Source organism: Canis aureus, chromosome 5 (assembly GCF_053574225.1).
Source record: "Canis aureus isolate CA01 chromosome 5, VMU_Caureus_v.1.0, whole genome shotgun sequence".
NCBI classification, from domain to species: domain Eukaryota; kingdom Metazoa; phylum Chordata; class Mammalia; order Carnivora; family Canidae; genus Canis; species Canis aureus.
The window spans coordinates 54,086,911-54,111,228 of NC_135615.1; the positions used below are offsets into that span (position 1 = coordinate 54,086,911).

At 42.8% G+C, this 24,318-nt stretch overlaps 1 long non-coding RNA gene across 4 annotated transcripts in view; it reads right to left on the reverse strand.

Annotated features, from left to right (window-relative positions):
- Positions 1–311: 311 nt before the first annotated feature.
- Positions 312–24,318, reverse strand: part of LOC144314198 (uncharacterized) — a 53,237-nt gene continuing 29,230 nt past the window's right edge. The window contains exons 1-4 of one of the 4 annotated variants that reach the window (XR_013380006.1): positions 21,731–21,823; positions 11,047–11,141; positions 4,766–4,876; positions 315–1,912 (exon numbers count right to left, since the gene is read on the reverse strand). This is a non-coding gene — a long non-coding RNA (uncharacterized LOC144314198). The other 3 variants (XR_013380005.1, XR_013380003.1, XR_013380004.1) reach the window with 3 other exon arrangements.

Here is a 24,318-nt window from a genome sequence, read left to right on the forward strand (position 1 = left end):
GCTTACACGCATGGGCACATCTCTCTCTCTCTCTCTCTCTCTCTCACTCTCTCAAAAAAGTGTTCTATAACTTCCTGTGGGACCCTGAGAAAACCACTATATTCTTTTAGCCTCTTTTTCCTCTTCTGGAAAATGAGATTAATATTACTCATCTTACAGGTTTACACCAAGGGGTAAGTAATATTTTTTCTCTTGACAAATAAATCCTGAGGGCCTATGAGGTGTCAGACACTGATTGAGATAATCAGTGACTTACACACATACAAAAATCATGCCCTTGTGGAACCTACATTCTAATAGGGGAAGCTAGATAATGAGCAAGTCAATAAGTAGCAGGGTTGCAAACTGGGGCCTCAGAAGGAAACAGCCAGTCGCGGGTTCCTGTGAAGCAGCTTAGTTCATTTCCAGGAGTGGAAATATGTGGTGTGTGGTCTGGATTTTCCATCCTGGCATTGTAACTGCCTTACATGATTCTCAAGCCACTTGTAAACTTTTATCATACATTAAAACTAGGTGATACTTGTGCTTTCTGGGAAAAAGAAAAAGGCTGTTGCTCAGGGTGGAGAGAAGACAGCAAGAGGTTGGTAGAAGGCAAGAGCAATGGAGAGAAATGTCTGGAGGTGAAGTCCAGTAAGAGATGATGAAGGTCAGTATAGAGGACTGTGGGTGCATTTTTATTTTTATTTATTTTTATTTTTTATTTTTTTGGCAAATCTCAGACTTATCAAGAAAGGAGAAACTCATGAAGAAGAGATTGTGTGGGATGGAGCCTCAGGTCACATTTGCTAAGCATTCAAGGGAAACCCCCAAATCAGGAAATCTGGGAACCTTATGACTACCTATGTGACGTTCTGTACACATAGTAAATGATAAGTGTTCCTTTGCTTCTTCCTTCTCCTTTATTTCTATAATAAAATAACAGAAAAAAATAAAAGATATGAGAATCTATTGACCTGACAAGGCACAAGGCATGGAGCTTTGAGAGATGATTTCCTACAAGGCAATACTGATGCAACATACTTATTATATACCTTTTCAAGGCTCCTCACTCCCCAGATTCTGGTCTGTCGTCACATGACAGATCCCATTGTTCTTTTCTTTACAAAGAATTGGTGCTCGAGTGGTCTTGCCTTCATTCCTTTCGAGGCTTAAGAAAATTTTCACTGGACTTCACGACCCCAGCTCAGTCCTGATGTCTAGTTTTAAATGTCTTTCCCTCGCCACACATGTGATTGAGAGATGTGTTACATTTGGTGACAGGCATGGTCTCATCTCTAACTGGTCTTGTTCCCTAAACATGTGGTGGCCTGGCTGTATGAACTCTATCCAAAGGATGCTCTGATAGACAAACCATAGAGTCAATAGGCCGAAAGCACCATTATCAGGATGGTTGTCCTGAAACAGTGTAGAGATAATCATATGTTCTTTCCTGGGGCCTCTCTTTTCTCTTTATTCTGCATTTGGACATTTCTCATCAAAGCAACAGGAGTTCATTTTTCCTCTCCTCTCTGGTATTTTTTTCTGACCTCTTTGCTTGAGAGTGACTATTTACAGGTAAGCTTGGAGATGGGAGTTTGGTTATCACTACACAATTTCATCCATTTAGCCTCCTTGTGAGGCATGCTGGAAAGATCGTAAGGTTGGTTAACATTTTGTAGATCAGTAAATACCTTGTGGGCACTTTAATTTACTTTATAGCTTTTTTCCAAGGCTGGTGAACGTCTGCAGTGGAAGAGTCAGCTCTTCCTTTAAGTGACGGAAGTAAGCCATTCTCAAGTGGAAGGAACACATATTTAAGTTTATGGCAGCTGAAGTTGGCTGAAGCTTGTTCTACTTGGAGCTTGGCAGGCCTCTCTCATATTTCTGCGTAGTCTGTGGATGAGATATCTCTTGTATTTTCCTTCACTGGGATCTTAAAAGTTAAGAATGTATTTAAAAAAAAAAAAAGAATGTATTTTTCATTTGAGACTTCAATAAAGTATGCAGCGATTATATCAACAGTGGAGCTTTGCCCCAGCCTGCAAAACCAGCAAATAGAATGTATTTACAGCATGTTTGTGTTTCACCATCATGATGCTGTGATGTGTGGGCAGCAACTTTCTTTATACAGAGATGGATTTACAGTCAAATCCCAAGAGCACATTATTTCATTCTAAACTGCCTATTCGATTGGTTTAGGCTGGAAGTCGAATTTTAATAGAAGTGGTAGTTTTGGAAATAGTTATGACTAATCATTTTGAAAATACAGGTTCCTGGTGCAAATGATCTAGTTTAAAATGGAGTTATCCCATTTATTTGGCTCAAACTCATGTCCTGAGTCCTGGGGTGGTGTAGTGGCTGATACCAATCTTTCCTTCCATCCCTCACCTTGTATGCAGCCATAGCCACAAGAACGTTGTCACAATAAATCAGAAGGAAATTTTCTTATAAGAAATGCACAAGTCTTGGGGCACCTGGCTAGCTTAGCAGTCGAGCATCTGCCTCTAGCTCAAGGCGTGACCCCGGGGTCCTGGGATCGAGTCCCGCCTCGGACTCCCTGCAGGGAGCCTGCTTCTCCCTCTGCCTGTATCTCTGCCTCTCTCTGTGTCTCTCATGAATAAATAAATAAAATCTTAAAAAAAGAAATGCACAAGTCTTCAGTGTTTGGCAGCCTCTCAAGAGAGCACTGTTTTTCAGACTTGAATTCATTTAACAAGTAATTATTAAACATATATTAAGTGCCAGATTCTGGGAAAATATTTATAGCAGTAAACCAAAAGACACATTTTCTATAGCCATGAGGCATTCTAATGCAGGAGAGTGGTATGTGGAGGATAGAAGACCATCATCAGATGATTGCATAATATGAGGTTAGCCAAGGGTAAGGGCCAAGGGAAAAAAAAAAAAAAGTTAATTTCCATAAGAATCTAACTTGTTGAAAAAGCAGATTCCTCGGTCCACCCACATTGAACTAGAGTGTTCTAAAGCTCTCTGTACCCCAAGAAAGTGTGTCCAGTGCCACTTAAAGTCCAGGGAGAAAGTCAATCTGCTGAGAGGATCCCCCTTGCTCTCTACAGCCCTGCCAGGGCAGCAGACAGACAGACTTGCCTTTGCCTTCTGCGTGGCCTCTGATACCTAGTGAGCAATCATTGGTCAAACATTTTCTACCAGCCCCGGGCACCTGCAGGTTCGGCCCGGAGCACAGTCCCCTGAGCACGCATACTCTCTCACCAGGCTGCTGTAGGCAGGAGCATGCTTAAGAGGAGAAAGCAAGTGTTAGAGAAAAGCATGTGTTACCAGGGAAGGGGTCAGTTCGGTTTTCTTCCTACTAATGACCCAAATGTCCCAGACTTTGGACCTTTACCACGCCGATGATGGGGTTTCCCAAAAAGAAGACTAAACACAAACACCTCATCCCTTGATGAGAGCCTCAAATGGGAAACGTGCACACACGTGCATGTGTATGCACATCAGGAGACAGTGAGAGAGTCCGCCACGGAGCCTCTTGAAGGAAGGGTACTTGGGCAAGGTGTGCTTTCAAAATTTACATATTTACAGACAAAATGTTATCTGTAATTTCGGAGGTAATCCGTCCAGGAGGGGACCTTCACCAGCATGCCCCCAGTTACAGGTGAGAAAAGCAAGGGCCAGCAAGGTAAACAACATCCCCAAGGGCTCACAGCAGCATGACGAGGGCTGTCCCAGGCCAGGCCAGTCCAGTGTGTGGTTCCTGGCATTAGTCTTGTCACCTGTTGAGGGAAATGCTATAATGTCACTCACACAGGCTAATGCAGTGTTATCCTCTTGTCCCACCCTGGTTAACTCTGCCTCCTGTCAACCTTTCTGCACTTGGCAACCTCCCAGGAGGATTCCCTGCCCAGGTTTCTCCTCTGCCGGCCTCTTGTTCACAAGGCCTTACCCAATCCTCACATCCTTAAATAGCAGGTGACTTGTGCACATGGCCCTCCACGGGGCGCCACATTCTCTTTCCTCTTGGCCTGTCTTCTCTTTTGGTCCATTATCTCTTTTCACCTCCTTTTTTTTTTTTATTTTAAAGATTTTATTCACTTATTTATGAGACATACAGAGAGAGAGGCAGAGACACAGGCAGAGGGAGAAGCAGGCTCCCTGCAGGGAGCTCTATGTAGGACTCGATCCGGGACCTCAGGATCATGCCCTGAGCTGAAGGCAGATGCTCAACCAGGGAGCCACCTCCTACTTTGATTATTGTGTATCACAGAGATTGAGAACATAGACGTCACTGTCAAAGAGACTGGAGTGCAAATCCTAAGTGGCCACCAATCCATCATGTGCTCTTGCAACCAGTAACTTCCTTAAGTCTGTTTTCTGATCTGGAAAATGGGAAAATAATCATATCTGCTCCATTGGGTTATCCTGAAAGTCAGTGATTAAAAAGGAAAGCACCTAGCTTAAATCCTCCCCCATAGTATGTGCAAAAATAAACATTCGTTCTTATTTTTACTATTACTAAATAATGAATAGATGCCGGGTTGTTAGACACTTGTTAGAAAATGCATCCTTTTGAATATTTAACACCCTTGACATTGTCACCTCAAAAAATACATACAAAGCTCTTGCATATAATTGCTCGAGAGGGACTCGTGGCAGCTCCCGAGGCACCCTTTCACCTCAGTTAGGGTGCCCCAGCATAGAGTGTACCTCCACTTCCAAAAAGAATATAAGATTAAAAAAAGAATATATGATTTTTAAAGGCTGAACTCATGTCTTCCAATTTTTCTGTTTCCCATAGTACCTATAATGATACCTTGTACTTGGCAAACACTCTATAAATGTTTGAAGATGTGTTGAGGCCAAATTTTCATCCTCCACTGAATGTTGGAATGAGTCACTGGATATCTGGACTTCATTTTCTTTCCTGATGGAGGGAAAAATAAATTTTACTTTCATACTCTTAAGAGGACTGGATGTTGGCACTACTTTTGCCCAAAGCATGAGTTATCAGCCCCAAATGGGACTCTCAGTTTTCAAAGTTCTGTGGCCAGTTCCAAAAAAACAACAGGACATTCAGGCCCCCAAGCCAAATCACACTGGCTAGAAGGAGAGCATGCTCTCAGCCAGCTCCTGAACGGTAAGTGCCCTCCGTCGGTGCTGGCGACCAGACGGTGGCCTCACGCAGTGGCTTCCAGGAGATCGAGTTTGGGGCATGCTCATGGAAAGCAAGCCTGGCTTTCGCTAAATAGGCCAGACGTCGAGCCAACAATTCACCAAGAACTCCGACAATGATTAACTCCTCTTGCCGATCACCTTTGTTAATGTAGACGCACTTATGAACACATGTTCCTTTACCTGCAAGAGTTGATAAAAGGGGTGTTTGTCGAGGTGCAAATATTGTCACGTGAAACCACCTATATTTTGTGTCACTGCCTCCCTCCTTCCTTCCTTTCAGGATTTGGCTTCCCTCCCCTCCCCTGCCACCCCCCCCCCCCCAGCCTCCTCTTAATAGTTTTGGCCCCATCAAGGGGCAAGCATATACTGACTTGCCAAGAGCCCATTTCTGTTTGCTGGGCTATTGGAATTGGTTTTTGCCCCTCTTGAAGTAACTTGTGGATGAATCTTGCACCCTATCACTTAATAGGACGGATGAAAATGCAGTGAGAGTTGCTAGGGAAAATAAAAGAAAAAAGTGAGGTCTCTTTTTATAACTCACGTCAGAATGAAACCTCAGACTTCACCATTCTTGTTCCCTTTTCTTTTTTGACAGATTCTAGCTTTTGTCAGCGCCTGTGTGTCTACTTGCAGCTAAACAGGCCTGCTACCCTGTGCACACGGGTGCGAGGCAGGCTCGGGGGCAGGCGTCCACCTGTTGACCTGTTGACCTGTTGACTGACGAAGGGCAGGAGGAGCGGAGGCTGGGGAAGCCCCGAGTGGATTGGTCCGAGTGGACGGTGTGCTCTGCACACGCCTTCGGCTTAGGCAGAAGGAAGTACAAAGTCAGGTTTCAGGGGCTCACCTGGCAAGGGAGGAACTAACCAGCCAACACAGGAGTCTTCTACTGACCTCAATGTGCGGAAATGAGTAAAAGGCCAGCCTCCAGGTCCCCATGGGGCGTGCATGTGCACACGCAACGTCACATCCACACAGCCACACACTGACATACAACTGCTGCATGCACGACTTTTATTTAAAAGAAAATTCTCAAGGTCTCCGTGTTTTCATCTCCACACTCCCACCAACAAGCTCGTGCCCTCTGTCCTGGCTCTTCAGTGCTCCTGTCTGTGAGCAGAAACCCGAGGAGACCTCTGGGGCTCCAGAGTCCTTGGGAACCACATGGGCCGAGGCAGTGTTCTTGCCCTGAGTCTCCTCTCCTTCCGGCCCTCGTGCAGTCCTGCATGGACGCCAGTCCTCTATCCTGTTTCTTCCTTTCCTACTGGTTTGTAGTGACCCCAGCAGCCTGCTCTAGTCACTAGTGAGTTAAACTTTCCGCCTTCCTGCCCAACCCTACCTCTTAGTAATCTTGCTAATGTATAACTTATCTTTGGAGTCAGAGATTAAAAAAAAAAAAAAAAGACCCAATCAGTGAAACCTTGTCTTTAGAACAGAGCTTTGGCTTAATAACTAGGACCAGGAGCAACTTAGATGAAATGAGGAATGTGATTGAGGCCAAAGGCCTGGAGCCCCTACTGGGGCAATGTGAGCAGGTTTACACGTAGGAAATCAGCCCTGTTCTGACCCCCATTAGGAGAGTTGGAGTCTCCCCTTTGCATTCCTTGAAGAGCTCTAATAAGCGACCTGAAGCTTGACCAGAAACCAACAGGACCTGGAACACCCAGCAAATCAAAATTCCATTTTTCTTGTTTCACACTATCTCCAAGTTTTTAAATATGACCTTCCCTTCCTCCAAACCATGAGAATCGAATTTTCTAAGCCACAAAATCATCAAGAGCAGGGTGGACAAAGCTACGCTGTAGCCTTGTTCTGTCCATCTTGGTACTGATACTGGGTGGCCTTCCCACCATGCTGTCCAGCTGGCTCGGGGACATGGTGTGATGGTCAGCCTGTTGTAGGTTTAGATGCAGCAACCCAGAGAATTTGGACTCAGGTACCCAGATCTCTGCTGCCTGCCTGGGAGCTCAGATGACCAGAACAGATCACTAAAGGGGAGTCACTCTCTCCCCTGCTCATTTCAAGGATTCCACAAATCAGCAGGAGCTAGATTCACACAAGGAATATATTTTCACTTTGAGAATATGCATTCATTCATTCATTCATCCATTCTAATTGCCAATACACAAAAACCCTGAAAACAAAAATATGAGTTGAATGGAACTAATGAGGTACATGGTCATCAGATCTTAAATTCCCCAAATGATGTTGCCTTCTTTGACACAGATTCCTCAGTTGGTCAGATGTTTAATACTTGAAGAGGCCATGACAGTTTTGTTTTTTAATATCCTCAATGGTGGTACATCATTACCTTTTGAGGATGGATTTTATTTTTTAAGGCAACAAAAAGTTATTTACACTTAAATATGAAGACTACAATTGGTCATCAAATTGATTATCGATGGCAAGCAGCTAAATGGCCCATGGTAATCCTTGCCTCCTGGTTTTTATACTCGTAGGTGATCCCTTTCTCTTGACTCAGGCTGGACTTACTTCTAAGGAATAGAATACAGCTCACTTCCAAGATCAGGTTACAAAAATTCCGTGACTTCCAACTTGCTCAACTTTTTATCTATTACTGTCTCCTTTGTTTGCTTTCTGAGGGAAGCCCCTGTCATGCTGAGAGCTGCTGAAAGAGAGGCAAGGGTCTCCCCTCTTTAGCCGTCAGCCAGAGAGGACCAGAGCTCTGCTAACAGCCACTGTAGTGAGCCTGGAGCAGAGCTACCCGTATTCAAGCCTTGAGACTTCTCTATCCCTACCTGCACCATAATTACAGCCTTACTACAGATCCTGAGCCAGAGGATCTACATAAGCTGCACCTAGATTCCTAACCCACAGAAATTGTGAGACAAGTGTTGTTGCTATGTGTTGGGGGGAAATTCGTTACACAGCAGTGGATAAAACTGATACAGATTTGTCAGGATTAAACAAGGATGTGTCCATTGAGTGCGGAGAAGCTTTTTCTTCTGTGCCTCGGAACTGACCCCTCCAAATTAATTCTTATCCTATCTTAATCAGCATATTATCTCCTTGAGCACCTATCCTCAGTGGTACAGATCTGATGCCTCCCCTCCCCTGCCTGCCTGGGGCCTCCCACATGGACTCATGGCCTTTTCACTGCTTACATATCTGTTCGACTGTGTAGGGCATGGACCAGTGTAACATAGCTATCTCCTGGGCAGATGTAAGCAGAAATTTACCCAGTAGGGTACTTCAGGAATGCCTCTTGGGCCCTTCTATTCATCTCCTGTCTTGCTCACATGACCATCCTGTCCTGCTGTCATGGTGAGGATAAGGAAACAATGTCTAAGAACATAGTAGGTACAAGGCTAGTACCATCAAAGTAATAAGCAGACGAGTGCTGGGTGCCTGATGGAGAACTGTGTCCCAGTGATGCTAAGGCCATAAGGTAGCAGATGCTCCCTCCCCCCATATTTAAGTGAACCCCACCACCTGAGCCCACCCTTGTTATCTCTACTCCTTACAACCAAACTTTTCCCCAGTCAGCCTTCTTTAGAGCTAGGTTAGAGATAGAAGGCCATTGTCATGGCTTAACAGCCATATTTAGCTTTGGTTTCCCTGCCTCTGGGAAGCTGCTCTGAAGTTCATGGCACTGTCCGGTGGCTGGAATGAGGGGGAAATGAAAAGCAAGAGAAAGAAGGGAAAATGATGCAGGGACAGAGATGAAATGAGGAAATGAAAGAGATGGAGGAGTAGGGAACAGCCAGCCACTCACTTGCCCTGACTCTGGAGCACTTTGGTTTCTCAAGGGTAGAGTTGGATCACTTCTTTTCCACCAAAGTGATGGAAAAGTCACAAGAGATATCCAATTCTACTTTTGTCATCAAGCTCTTCTTAAAGGTAGTGGCCTACTCTACGGCCTCACTACTTTTTTTGAGTAGAAAAAAATAGAGACTTTTAAAAAGTGGAATCATTGTTTTCTCAACTCAAAAGAACACTGTTTAAAAAAAAAACAAAACTGTAATTTCCATGGTAATCCCCGCCTGGCAGGTCAGGAGGCCAATGCTAACTTTCTGTCTTAGGTGCTGAATTGTATATTGCTGGTTTTCTAATGATAATATAAATGGTTACTGAGCTCAAGATTTTATAGGAATAAACTAGGTTTGTGTCCTTTGTTCCTAAGAGTTGGATAGCTATGGGGAAAAGGGTGCATAAAAAATCTTCCAATGTAAATTTTCTCTTGCCTAATTTTAAGACTACTTGCCATCCAACTTTCTCTTCCTTTTCATATCACCACCATGCTTCTTATCCAGAGCCTTCCTTTCACAGCCTGGCACCAGACACATGAAAAACATCTGCTAAGCTGCTATGTACCTTAAAGGACATCTCTGAGAACCAACAAGTTGGTCTCCCTAAGCTGACAGAGACTGTTTTCTAGAAGTCAAAAAAATCCCAAGGTACCCCTGAGATGGAAGGTTTTCCTTCTTCCTGCCCCCAGGGAGTACATGGTGATTTCCACTGAGAATCAGAGAAGTGATGTATGCCTGTTTCTCTCCTTGTGGCGATGACAAAATTCTCAATGAAGAAGAAGCTTTTCTGATTTCATCTTTCTCTTTCTTCATCAGTCTTTGGAGTCAGTAATGCTCTGTCTATAACCAGAAGTCATGTATTTAGAGTGCATTTAGGATCTCTGACTTTGCGAAGAGGGGATAGATTTTGAGCATTCCAGTGTATGTATTAGATGATTGTGAAGGTGTCTGCCTGGGGAGATACCTTTCAGTCTTCCAGAAAGGAACAGTAGTAGCATTTTAGATATTAACCTCAGGTTGACAAAGAGATTTATTGGCAAAGATCTTCAAATTGTGTCACTGTCCTACTCTTGGCAACTTTGGCAGCAATTCCCATATGGCAGTGCAGTCCAGATGACACTTGCACAACCCCTTGCCATGGGTACCCAAGGGACACATACAAGTGTGAATTCTAAGGTATAATCCCTCCCCTCCCATCAAGAAAGCATAATGTTAGTGAGTTAGGATGATGTTTATGAGAGCTGACATCTATCACTTATTTTTTTAACTTAAATATTTTCTTTATTTAAAAAATAAATCATTTACACATGTCAGTATTTTCAAGTATTCCTAGTAGCCAGTCGCCTGCCACACACATCCCAACAGATAATGTACGATATCATGGTAAGTGTGTAGGCTCTGGATGTCAGTCCTTTACTGTGGAACTTGGTCAAGTTGCTTATCCTTGGAACGTGGGTTTCTTTTGCAAAATGAAGATAATAATAATTCATAATTCATGAAGTCATTGGGGGATTGTAAAGTGCACCATTACATGTACATTTTTGGCATATTATTAACTGTTAGAAAAGAAATAATATGAGTAGTTATGGCAAAAATTTTGAAAGTGTTCCAGGCATGACTAAGAGTTCTAGAATATTGCCCACCCCGCCTATTTTCCTCTTTGACAGTGTTCTTAGTTACCTAACATCAAACACATTTGTCTACTCAGGGCTGACATATTTCAGCCCATGGGCCAAATACAGTTTACCTGTATTTGCAAATAAAGTTCATAAAACTCACTAATTTACATATTATCTGTAGCTGCTCTCTAGCTACAGTAGCAGAATTGAGTACTTATGGCAAGAGACTGGTCCTCAAAACCTAAAATGTTTACTTTCGGGTCCTTTCAAAAAAAAAAAAAAATGCCAATCATTGGTCTAGCCTGCTTTAAGACACTAATGCTATACCCACTGAACCTGTGCTGTTCATAATTTGTGGAACCCACTGCAAAACAAAAACACAGTGCCCTTTAATCCAACATTCTTGAGAATCCCAAGACATATTGAATGTCTTTAATGATATGCTGCAATTAACATTAAACCAGGCACACCATTAAATCAGGCTCAGGGACTTTCTGAGTGTGGAGCCCTGTGTAACTGTCAAGGTGACATACCAGGAAGTCAGCCATGATTTTATGTTCTCTAGACTTCACTCCTTAGTATAAATTCCATTTTCATTTTCACCCCCAAAGGGCTTATGAAGCAAAATCTGGAACATAAAAGGAAAGCATTACCAAAGTTATACCGCAAAATAACTCCATAGAACACCCACACTCCCCAGAGCATTATACGGATTTGATACAATCCCTATCAAAATATCAATGACATTTTTCACAGAAATAGGACATACAGTCCTAAAATTTGTTTGGAACCTAAAAAGAGGCTTAGTAGCCAAAGCAACTTTCAGAAAGAAGGACAATGCTGGAGACATCATGCTCTCTGATTTCAAACTTTATTACAAAGCTATAGTAATAAAAACAGTATGATATAGGCATGAAAACAGACACAGAGATCATGGAAGCAGAATAGACAGCCTAGAAATAAATCCACATATTTATAGTTTATTAATTTATGACAAAGAAGCCAAAAATATACAATAGAGAAGGACAGTCTTTAAATAAATGTTGTTGGGAATCTTAGATGGCCATATGCAAAAGAGTGAAACCAGATCATTATCTTACACCATACCCCAAAATTAACTCAAAATGGATTTCAGACTTGAAGCTAAGACATGAAACCAAAAGACTCCTAGAAAAAAAGACAGGTGGTAAAGTTCTTTACAATGATTTTTTTTTTTTAGTCTGACACCAAAAACAAAGCAACAGAAGCAAAAATAAACAAATGATACTACATCAAACTAAAAAGCTTCTGCACAACAAAGGAAACCATCAATAAAATGAAAAGGAACCTACTGAATGGGAGAAAATATTTGCAAATCATGTATATGTAATAAGGGGCCAATATCCAAAACATATAAAGAACTCATACAATTCAACAGCAAGAAAACAACCCAAACATTCTGACTTTAAAAATGGGCAGAAGATCTGAATAGACAGATTTTCAAAGAAGAAATACACATGGCCGACAGGTACATGAAGAGATGGTCTGCATCAGTGATCATCAGGTAAATGCACATCAAAACCACAATGAGATAGCACCTCCCACCTAGTAGAATGGCTACTACTATCAAAAGGACTGGAAATAAAACAAGTGTTGGCAAAGATGTGGAGAAAAGGGACCCCTTATGCGGTTGGTAGGAATGTGAACTGGTGCAACCACTGTGAAAGACGGTATGGAGTTTCCTCAAAAAATTGAAAATAGATCTACCCTAAGACCCAGCAATTCCAGTCCTGTGTATCTATCCAAAGTAAATGGAAACACTTTAAAGATATATTTACCTCCATGTTCATCACAGCTAAACTATTTGGGAGATTTCTCAGCATTGTATTTCTTACTTTATTTTATTTTATTGGCACTTTGTATTTAACTCTGTTAGTCCTCAAAACAACCAGTTATTGTCACCATTTTACATGTGCAAAAACTGAAGGAAGAACAGAGAAGTTAGGTTACTCAAGGTTAGAGGTAATATGAGCCAAGGTTATCTGACTTCAAGAGCCCTTGGCCTTCACCACTCTTGGCGTAGGTAAGTTTATCAGATCCATTAGTGGAAAGAAAGGAAGTGAACAGAGAAGAAAATCAATCAATCAATCAATCCAGATAAATGGGGTTCAGAGTTCTCTCTTAAAGTGATAACTATTCACATGAAACCTTCTTCTTCACATGATATAATGTTTACCCTCTTTATTCTTTGTATTAAATTGTTGTCTTGAATTTGCTCTCCTTTTTGGCAGTATTCTAGCCATAATACTCACTCTATCAATATTGCTTAGCTGACTCAAGGAGAGTTGTCATATTTGGTGTTTGGAGTCTGACAACTGTTAATGCATTTTTCCTTGAACAAAAAGGTGTTTGATATTTTCAACCATGTAAAACCAGAAAATAAGTCCGAAGGGCCAGAATAGCAACTCTGAGCTTATGAGAGGCCAGCATTGAAGACAGAGTAAAAATACTGAGGCTGTCTTTTTCTCATCCTTTCTATAAAATAGCGTATCTCATTCAGGTTCCTAATTTACATCCTTTTAAAAATAAAAACAATTTTTTAAAAATAAAAAAATAAAAATAATTGAAATTTGATGGGTCTTTTAAAAAGTTTGTACTCTTAAAGCACTTAAACATTGCTGTTTTGTTTTAAGAGGATTAATTTAAGGATTTAAGAGGGCTTAGTGAGTCAAGACCAGCTAGGAAGTAATTTTGCTTCTTTTCTTTGGTTACACTGATAATTGGTAAGCAAATCAGACCATCTCCCTCCTCCTGTGTCACTTATGCTATAATAACATTGGGTTGGGGGGACAGGGCAGGTAAGTCACGGGAGGATTAAAAGGAAAATAAGCCTGAGCAGATCTTCATCAGATCAATATCCCTTCTAGACTCAAGTTTTATTTCTGAGATAAGCAGGGATAACAGAGCCAGTGGTGGAGCAAAGAGCAGATTTTTCTTTTGGGCAATCCTTCTTAATCTCCCACCAGCTTTGCAAGGCCAAGAACAGTTTCAAGGTTATCTGTATACTAAGAGACCTGTTCTCTTAGTCCTTTCTCTGTTTTGTGCATCTCTAGGCCCCTGCTCTCAAACTTTAGGTTATTTATTTTTAGCCAGGTAATTTTATGTGAATTTATCAAAAGTCAAGTCAAGCTTTCATATACTGGTCTCTACAATTCATCAGGACCCTACGGTTTCCACAGCAAATGTCCTACTATCAGCTGATCCAACCCTTCTACCTTCTGAAGAAACTGGCCCTGAGATGCAGCCAGAGCTAGAGATAACATAGGAGAACCACGTACCTCGGACCAACAGTGTCCCGGCCTGTGCAGCCGGGGCGGCAGCCTGTGACACTCTCCCTGCACCATGATCTTGAGTGCATCTCTGTTCCTAGCCTCCTGGAGTCTGGCTCATTTCTCCTCTTTGTTCTCTACCCTTCCCATCTATTTTGTGAGGTCTTTGAAATCCTTCTAGTCAGTACCTTTCCTACTTTAATTCACCAGAATTGGCTTCTGCAGGTTATCACCATAAGCCTTGACCAGTACAACTGGTCGTCTAAGAAGATGGACAGTAAAAGAAAGCCCAGTAGTTTAGAGGAGGGTCATACCCTCTGAGGGAGTTGAGGGTATCTGTGCTGGTTCAATATGCCATCAAAGTTACCTGCTTCTGTGGCCAGGAGAAAGTCCTGGACTCCATGTTTTGTAATAAACAGGCCTGTCCCACCCCTCTGCTGGGCTCTCAGGCATGGACCTCAGGCCAAACAGTCAGGACCCAGCTGTCCTTACCTAAGAGATGAGAGAGTGGGAGGGTTTAAGATGGAACAGACTTGTCCCATCACATCCTCCTGAACTCGCACACACCTTCTTCCTCTCCCTTTGGTCATGGTCACTGCCACACATACACAACAACTCAGAATCAGAACATATTATCAGTAGCTAAAACTAATCGTTCATTTTCATCTTTCTTCTTCAGTAGTCGCTATGAACAAGGGTTTTATTTTTTTAAAAATTTTTAAAGATTTTTTTATTTATTCATGAGAGATACACAGAGAGAGCCAGAGACACAAGCAGAGGGAGAAGCAGGCTCCATGCAGGGAGCCCGATGTGGGACTCGATTCCGGAACCCCAGGATCACACCCTGAGTCGAAGGCAGATACTCAACTGCTGAGCCACCCAGGCGTCCCATGAGTAGGGGTTTTAAAGAAAGATAGCCTGTGTTCAAATTCCAGCCCCACTGTTCACTAGTGCTGTGATTCTCTTTAAATTCTGTGGACCTCTACATCCTAACCAGTAAAATGACGATAAAAATGGTCTCGACCTCGTAAGGATTATGAGAGTTAGAAGGGATCCACGTAAAGCCTTCAGAACAGTGACCGGTACATCATATGTGCTCATTAAACAGTAGCAGTAATCGCTGTTGTCGGTTTTAATCTACACAGGGCTTGGTACCTAGTATTTTCCCTCTGGGGATTGGGTTAAATCTCCCCATTACACGAGAGGGAAAAATATTAGGTGAGTCTTTTAGCATGCAGAGGAAATGCATATTTCTAATGTCACAACAGGATTTAACTTTACTCGGAAGCTCCAGGTAGAACGTGACTGACTGTTTTGGGAAGTGGAGTGGGTAATTACAATTCAGTCTCATTGGCAGTACGAAGGGAGGTCGCTGTTTCAGTGGCCTCACTAGGCATTTCACATGGCTGCTGGTGGCCTCTTTGTTCCAACTGCCGTGTAATATGCCACTTTGGAACCAAACAGAGATCACTGACACAGCCAAATAGATACACCTCTTTGTTCTTAACAGATGTTAGTGCATTTTAGTACAAGCAGGAGAAGTTTCAGCAGTATGTGATTTCTTTTTCTCTTTTTTCTTTCCTTTTTTTTTTTTTTTTTTTTTTTGAGATATGTGATTTCTGAGAGTGAAGTGGATAATTTCTAGAATTGCTGGCTTGGGAACTGAAATCTGCTGAGTAATCACATGACCTCAGGCAAGGGAACTATTTTGACCACTCAAAGAGAAGTGGTTTAGAAATCAAATTTTATTGTAGAATCTTTAAAAAGTACTACCTGATGCCTTTTGCCATTTGAACAATCCTATATCACATGATGACCCCACTACCCTGGGTTGGAGGTTTTCCTTTCTGGGAAATCTGGACCTACAGTTATAGCACTATGGTCAGGGAACCCTGTGACCCTGTGTGTGTCATGGGAAATGTACACGGGTTTCCTGGCAGATTTCCCCTGTGAACAAAAACAGAAATCCACCAAGAGGACTAGGAAGTTAGATCTATGACCCACAAAGGGGAAGACTGAGCCTGAGATCTGTGTGTGAACAGGTGACATGACACAAGTGGAAAGAAATGTCTGGCCAGGGAAGCCAGAGCCAATAGTTTGAGTCTTGGCTTCAATATTCACTAATTGTATGACTTCAAGCAAATAGTTGAATATCTTTATTTTTCCTCATCTGTAAAATGGGAATAAAAATAATATTATTTATCTCACAAGGCTATTGCATGAATTAGTTAATATAGGTAATGTGCTTAGAACAATGCCTAGCACACAGTAACTCCTTACAATGTTAGCTATAATTATCAGTATCTTCATTATGACTATGTTGAATGCTTTGCTACGTGTAAAGAAATGTACAAACTGAAGGCATGGTACTCGATTGATCCTTATGTCGTTTTGCTAAGGTTACCATGACAAAGTGCCACAGACTGCCTGGCTTAAATGACAAGATTTCTTTTCTGGAGGCTGGAAGTCTGAGATCATAGGTTGGTAGGGTTGACTTCTACTGGGCTTTCTCTTTTGAGTTTGTAGATGGCTGTCCTCTCCCCGTGCTCTCATGGGGTCTTTCCTCTGTATCTGTGCCCTAATCTCTTTTTATAAGGACACTGGTAATACTGGATTGAGCCCACCCTAATGACCTCATTTAACCTAAATTACATCTTCAAAGATCCTATCTCCACGTAAAGTCACATTCTGAGATGCTGGGGCTTGTGATTGCAACCTATACATTTTGGAAGGGAGACACAGTTCAGATTGTCAGTTTGGTTAAGCTGGAACTTTGTTCTCCTTATCTAAATGGTTCCTGGTTAAAATTGACCAAAAGAGGTACTTGTCTAGAAGAGAAGGAGTAGTCACCACTCTCTGGAGGTCACAGTAGTTGCTAAAAATGACAGACAGATAGGGAGATGCCAGTGAGATCCAGCATATCCTGGCTCTTCTCTGCTCTCCAGTGTTTCTTCCCGATTGCTGACCCTACTGGCTAACAAGGGATCCAAGCCCTCATCAGATATGAGGCTGAAGACCCTCAGACTTTTCCCATTCCCTTCATGATTTCACTTCAGTATTTGGACTTGGCTTGGCTTCTAGTTTTGACTAGCTGTTAAATCCTCTGATCTTCTTTTTTTTTTTTAATTTTTATTTATTTATGATAGTCACAGAGAGAGAGAGAGAGAGAGGCAGAGGGAGAAGCAGGCTCCATGCCCCGGGAGCCCGAAGTGGGATTCGATCCCGGGTCTCCAGGATCGCGCCCTGGGCCAAAGGCAGGTGCTAAACCGCTGCGCCAACCAGGGATCCCTGATCTTCTATTTCCACTGGCCTCCCACAATTGTGTCAAGTCTAGTTACAAAATAAAACTCTTATTCTATAATACTTAGAGTGACTCCACTTGCATGAGTGAACCCTGACCTAAACAGGAATAATAATAATTATTATTATTGACAACTAACACTGTACCAGAAGGGAGACTGCATACAGTTGAAGTTCTAATTATCTCAAGCTTGAGCTCCTTCAAAAGTCCTCTGAACTAGTCTGTTAAGACTAGTTCCATCTTTCCTGGCTCCAACATGTCCCACAAATGGCTGCCAGATAAAATGTCTTGAACCATATTTTTTTTAAGTAGGCTCCACACCCAGTGTGGGGCTTGAATTCACAACCCTGAGGTTGAGTCGCATGCTCTACCGACTGAGCCAGCCAGGAGCCCCTTGAACCATATTTATGTCCTCAAGTGACAGTCAAGTGAAGGCCCCAGATGACAGCTGAGTAGCAGGCCTAGAAAACAACAGGTTCAGATTAGAGCCAAAAGAGAAGGGTTTCCAGAAGGAGGTCTCCAGGAAAATAAAAAAGGGAATAGATGCAAAGTATGGGAAATATTAAGAGGGTGGTTTACAATGCTTTTGGGTCACTGGGATAAAAATAGCAATGGGGCATGGAAAATTAAGTAAATGTTTTTTAAAAAGTAATTATTAATTCTAGGGAATACAAAAAAATCATACAAGAAAAAAATACTCAAATTACAGTGCTGTACTCAAAGGTGGAAACCATAGAGGCATAATCGTGTAATATAAGTACATACAATGTTATGACTATTTATTTAACATTAGGTTGTGAAGTAAGCATATAGGGAAAATGAGAAAGGGAATAGTATAGCAGAGAAGGGGCCATAGGGGATCATGTTGAAGGCTTTGCCATGGCACCCTATGTATTCAGCTCCTTAAGGAAGTCAGAGTCAACGGGGTGCTGAGAATGGAGTCATAACCACAGGGCATCTGGGACAGAGAGTTTCAAGGAGATACAAGAATAAGTTTGTATGCTTCGGGACTGATCCAAGAGTGGGAGAGCTGAGAGCAAAAGAGGAGGTAACAGAGAAGGATATTTGAGAGGACAAAGGAGATGGATTCAGAGCCCAGATGGAGGATCTGGGCATTACTAGAAGCAGGCATGTGCCCTTCATTATATCAGATGTGAAGAAAAAACCAGATCCAGCTGCAGGAACGTTTGTATACGTAGGTCGAGGAGATGAGAGTTCTTCCTTCCTTTTACTTCATCTCTGCCTTCACTTCTTTAAGTAGGAAGTCCCAAATCATTTTCCTAGAACTGTCTCCTGTCCTAGGTTTTGGGGAAGTCAAAAAAGAGTAGAGAAAGCTGGTCTGAGAGGAGGAGATTTTAAATCAAGACCCAGATGAACGAACTTGTTGGAGTCACACAGCTAATTAGTGACAAAGCTAGGACCAGAATCCAACTGGCTCCTAGCCTAGTACTCTTTCACGACCAAATTACCATGTAATATTGAACAGATGGGAACGATTAAGGTTTAGGACCATTATAAAGACTAACATGACCCGAATTACATGAAATAAGGAACCAAGTAGAAATACATTGGAGAGATTTAAGCCTCACTTAGCGGGAAGAAGTAATTTTGCCCACTGTGAGCCCATGATTAGATTAGGGTGGATTGAACTGAATTTTAAACTTTTAGAAGGTACTGCCATCGTTGTTATCTAACCCAGCTGGGCTAGGGGAAGCCCTGGCTGCATGAAGTGGCTTCATGGAGGACTGGGAGAGGACTGAGATCAATGTCAGCCCATAATATTTACCAGCATGAACCCAGATTAACTCTTTAAATTACACAAGCCCACTGGCCATCTTCACTCTATTCCATTCAGAAGCACTAATTAATTATGCTGGAAAGTAGAAAGTGCTTGAAAATAGCTAGTATTGTTTCATCTCCATACCTGTGGGGCCTTGGTAACTTCAGTTGGGAGAGGCTCTTCTGCAAAACGTTCTTTCTGTAGACTTTTCTTTCGTGCCATTTGTGTGGCTCTTGTTCCATGTGTAGCAAATGTCTTTTATTATTATGTATTTGAATTTTCAACCTGTCTTGGACCATCGTGTTCGTTTTGATTGACATTTGGTTACCTGTCATGCAAGTCTTACTCTCCCTTCAACATTATTTAATATGATGGCTGTCAAATTATGAATGCTGGCCTTGGTCAGGCAGGTTGATCTCACTAGTATGTACGTAACGTTGGGGAGGGAGGCAATTTGGTTAATGCTCACTCTGACAAGTCATCATCAGGTTGTGCTAACTCCTAGTCCCGTTTGTCACTAAAAGCCTTCTTATTTGATACTCAGTGTTTATAATCAGTAACGATTCCTAAATATTCAACCACATGTTTACTTTCTCCCCTCCAGTTGAACTGCAATTCCCCCCACCTTCCAGTCCAGTGCTATTTTATATCCCATGTTTAGGACAGAGCTCCTGACCAGGCGAAACATGGAAAAAGCTCCTGAGTTACCAGATGGCCCCAGGCACCAGAAGGAAAATACCCCAACTGCCAACATCCATTTCTATTAGATTAATATTCTGCTAAATCCTCCTAATCTTACCTCAGACTAGATAAATACAGTTTACAGTGACTACCAGATGTCACTCTCACCTCACAGAGAGGCTCTGGAGCATCTGGGGGCAAATAACACAATGGATGCTATGGCCCCACTCACCTCCCCCAGCAGGAGGTGTAACTTTTGTAGGGGGTAGTGAAAGGATTCTAAGTGCAGAAGCCTGTGACCACCCTATCTAAAGAAAATGCCCTCCTTTCCTTTCCGTGTCATCTCGTGTCACAACATCCTGTGCATTTTCTTCATTGCACTTATCACAGTAATTTGGATTTCAGTGTTCTTGTGTGTAAACTCTACTACAATTGAAGATTCCTAAGGCCGGGAGCCGGGTCTGCGTTATTCCCTATTTAACCCCCAGGTGCCAGAAACAATGGCCGGCACCAAGTAGGTACTAGATAAATATTATTTGGATAGATGGATGAATGGGTAGATGAATTTACCCACCCTCTTCAGTCACAGGGAGCATAAGGTGGGCCCCAGGGAGCCACCCGCCTAAGAGGAATCCCAGCTCTGGCTTAACTAGGCAGGTCTCTGGTGAGATGTAACAGGGGGGATGCTAAAGTGCTGTCTGGGCCCCGCTGAGATTTAAATTTAAAGAAAAGTCATAAATGCAGGTGAAGAGTTGGGAGAGAGCCCAACACTAGCAGGAACAGAGAGAATTCCATAACTAGAAAACCACCTTTTGTCATATATCTTCGAAAACCAAGTAAGACACAAAAGCGAGTTGGACAAATGGGAAATTAGATTGAGATTAGGAGGCATTTAACACACACAGAGGGATTGACTGGCTGGTTTAAAGCAAAAAAAAAAAAAAAAAGTAGAAATACAAAGTAGGTACAACATTAGGGTGGCTTGCACGTCATTTGTGCCCCGGAGGAGCATCTCCCAGTGGTGAGAAGCAGGGAGAGGTGTCCTTAGGGTCCAATCTCCCACTCCCCGCCCTGCACCGTCCTGTCCACACTAGTCGGTTCCTGCTGCCAGGTTGCTAATCCAGCTGCAAAGGGCTGCTTCACAGCCTGCCCATTTCCTAGAGGATGCTGAGAATTAGACCCCTCTTCCTCCCATGAAAAAATACTAGCTTGGGTCTTATCCCCTCAAATCTTGATGACAAAGAATCAAACTGAAAACCTCCCTCTACTGGGTCATTTCCATCAGGGGAACAAAATGCTATAATTTTCTCATTTTAAAAATAATAATTTATTGATCTCACCTTCCCTTCAGTTATATTTCCATATACTCCCCATTTTTATTCTCATCTTTACAGCAAACCAGTGAAATGCTTTGTCTCTGCTTGCCATGCCCTCCCATCATTTGAATCTACTCTGTCCAGCTTTGGTCTCAACTATCTCACTGAATCTGCTCTTATCAGGTCACCAGTAACCCTCAAGTTGTTAAAACCAGTGGTGATGTTCAGTCCTTAATTTACGCAGGCACCAGTAGCATTTGATCCCCTGGGTTGTGTCATCCCCCTGGATATTCTTTTTTCTCTGGACTTCTAGCACACCATCCTGTCATGACTTCATTCTGTTCACTAGTCACTGCATCTCGAATACCCTTGCCAGTCTCCTCAGCAACCTGTCCTTCCAGTTGTGGTGCCCCAGACTCAGTCCCTTGTCCTGTCTTCCTCGTGCCGCACTCCCCCACTTGGTGATCTCATCCAGCCTCGGGGCTTTACTGGCGGTTCCTGTGCTGTGGGATTTCCACCTCCAGGTTGCTGGAGATTGCTCTGCTCTACTCCAGCCTGAGAGATCCACCTGCCTCACGATACCTCAACTCAGATGTCCACAAATCCAGGTCGCCCCATCTGCTTGTTCCTGTCTTCCCCACATCAGTAATGGCAACTCCACTTTTACAAATGCTCAGACTCAGAAACCTGATTGCCTCCTTCTTCTCTTATACCCTGGATCTAAACATCCAAAAATTCTTTAGACTCTGTTTTCCAAATACACGCAAATTTAGGCCATTTGCCACTTCCTCCTTGATTACCAGCCTGGTCCAAACCACCAATATCTCTCACCTGGATTAGACGGAGAACATTCTAATGAACAGTCTTGCTTCTGGCCTTGTCCACCCAGAGTCTGTTCTCAACACAGCAGCTAGAGGAGTCCTTTGCAAAAGGAAGTCAGATGGTGTTGCCCCTCTGCTCAAAACTTCCTTTTTTTTTTTTAAGATTGTATTTATTTATTCATGAGAAACACACAGACACAGAGAGAGAGAGAGAGGCAGAGACAAAGGCAGAGGGAGAAGCAGGCTCCCTGCAGGGAGCCCAATGCGGGACTCGATCCTGGGACTCCAGGATCACGCCCTGGGCCAAAGGCAGGCGCTAAACCGCTGAGCAACCCAGGAATCTCCTACTCAAAACCTTCCTGGAGTCCTACACCTCACCCAGAATAAAAACCATGGTCCTTGCAACAGCCTGCGCAGCCTTTGCCATCTGCCCCCCGCCCCTCATCTGTCTACTCATTTCTTAGTCTTTTTCTCATCACCCGCTTCTCCAGGTACTCTGGTCTTCCTCTTTGCCCCAGCCTTGCTCCTGCAGGCTCCCTCAGCCTTAGCAGCTGCTCTTCTCCTGCCTGTGAGTTTTGCCCCTGGACCTCCACGGGGCTTCCTTTCTCATCTCCTTCAGGGCTTTCATCTTCTAAGTGAGGTCCTCTCTTTATTTTACATCCCAGCCATCTCCCCTTCTCCCACTTCCCTCAACCCTACTCTATTTTTTTCTCCACAGTGCCTATTACCATCTGTTTTTATTATTTTTTTGTTGCGTTGTCTGTCTTCCCATGTTATTGTGCAAACTCCATTAAGACAGGGAGTTTCATCTTTTGTATTCTTTTTGCTTTATCCCCAGTGCTTACAACAGTGCCTAGCACATGGCAAGCAATCAGTGAGCATTCATTGAATCAATGAGAAAGCCATTCTGTACCAATGTGTTAATGATTTCTAGTATCTTCATAGGAGTGGCCTAGACTCAACTCATTCCCACAAACACAATTGTCCAACCCAAAAAAGTCATTCTAATGGAGGGATGGGAGATATGCTGTGTCACATAGATTGAGACTGTAGCATCCGACAGGCTAACGGGAAGGCACTTTGGGGTGGTTGGACACTTGTGGTACCCCTCAAATTACACTGCATTGTTGATTGCTATGTGAAAATGACCTAGAGGTGGTAGTAGGCCACAAGCTCTATATGAGTCACACAAAAGATGCAGTTGTTGACTATGTTGATGAATATGACATAATGGACATCATAGTCCCATTGTTTTATGATCTAGTCAGGCCACACTAGGAGTACTGTGTTCACCTCTGGGAGTTACTTTTCAAGAGGACTATTGTTCAGAGAAAATCATCCGGGATAGTGAAGTATCTAACCATGGCATATGAAGAACAATTGGAAGGACCATGGTGCTCAGTGGTTACATTACATTTAAGGACAAAGTCTAGGGATCCCTGGGTGGCTCAGTCGGTTGGTGCCTACCTTCCACTCAGGGCATGATCCTGGGGTCCCAGGACCAAGTCCCACATCGGGCTTCCTAGATGGAGCCTGATTCTCCTCTGTCTGTGTCTCTGCCTCTCTCTCTCTCTCTCTCTCTGTCTCTCATGAATAAATAAATAAAATCTTTTTTTTTTTTAAAAAGAACAAAGTCTAAAAATATGGGCACCTGCAACACCACTCATTCTTTCATCCTTTGTCCATGAACTATATTATTAATCAATCCTGATTCTCTTGCTGAGCTCTTAGCCCTCCAGACAGCCATGATCCAATCCACTGGAGCTGGCAACTGAGACAAAACTTACTAGTTATTCTGGCTATAAAGGAGGTATGATTTCCCCCCAAAACTGAAGCCCTGTGGCATGAAATAACTGACTAGACAAATCCCATCTACTTGCAGAGGGCAAAACCAGAACCAGTTAGTAATAAAAATTCAGGATAGAGGAGCAAAATCTAGCAGTAACAAGTGTCCAAAAGTGAGGTCTTGGAAGGTAGGGAGTCTGGAGGACCACCAGCCAAGGTGGTGGAGGAAATCTCCTTGTTAAGTGGGAACTGGCGTGGGTTACCTCTCACCTTCATCCAGTGGGTGAAGAGTGGATCTTTTCTACTTGGCTCTGTTAGGCAGAGCCAGGAGGCGGGCTGGTAAAGAAAGTCTGCAGAGCAAAACTGTTCACCTTTAAATTGCAGTAATTTTACTGGGAAAGGTAACAGAAAATCAGAACAAAGAAGAGAGTGGGTTAAGCACAGAGAGATAAAGTGATTATTACTAAGCAGAATAACAATAGCAACAAGAACTTTTTTTTCTCCTAACTTTTGGACACTCTTTGCCGTTTATCTTTCCTGTTCCCACATACTTTAACCCCATCTTTCTGGTCAGAAGCCAATTAACTTCGTTAAAAACAGTCGCTGCCAGAAGCTCTGCTTGCTGTGTTCCAAGACTTGGAAATTCCTTCCCTAATGACATGGTAGAAACTCTGTCGCCACAGTTAAGAGCAGGCTAGAGACAATTACTATATTTAAGTCATGCTTTGCAGGTTATCATAGCCACATCTGCAAGCTATTCCCTGTGTAAAGCATTTGGGGTTATTTGCCACAGAAAACTCACTGGAAAGTGCC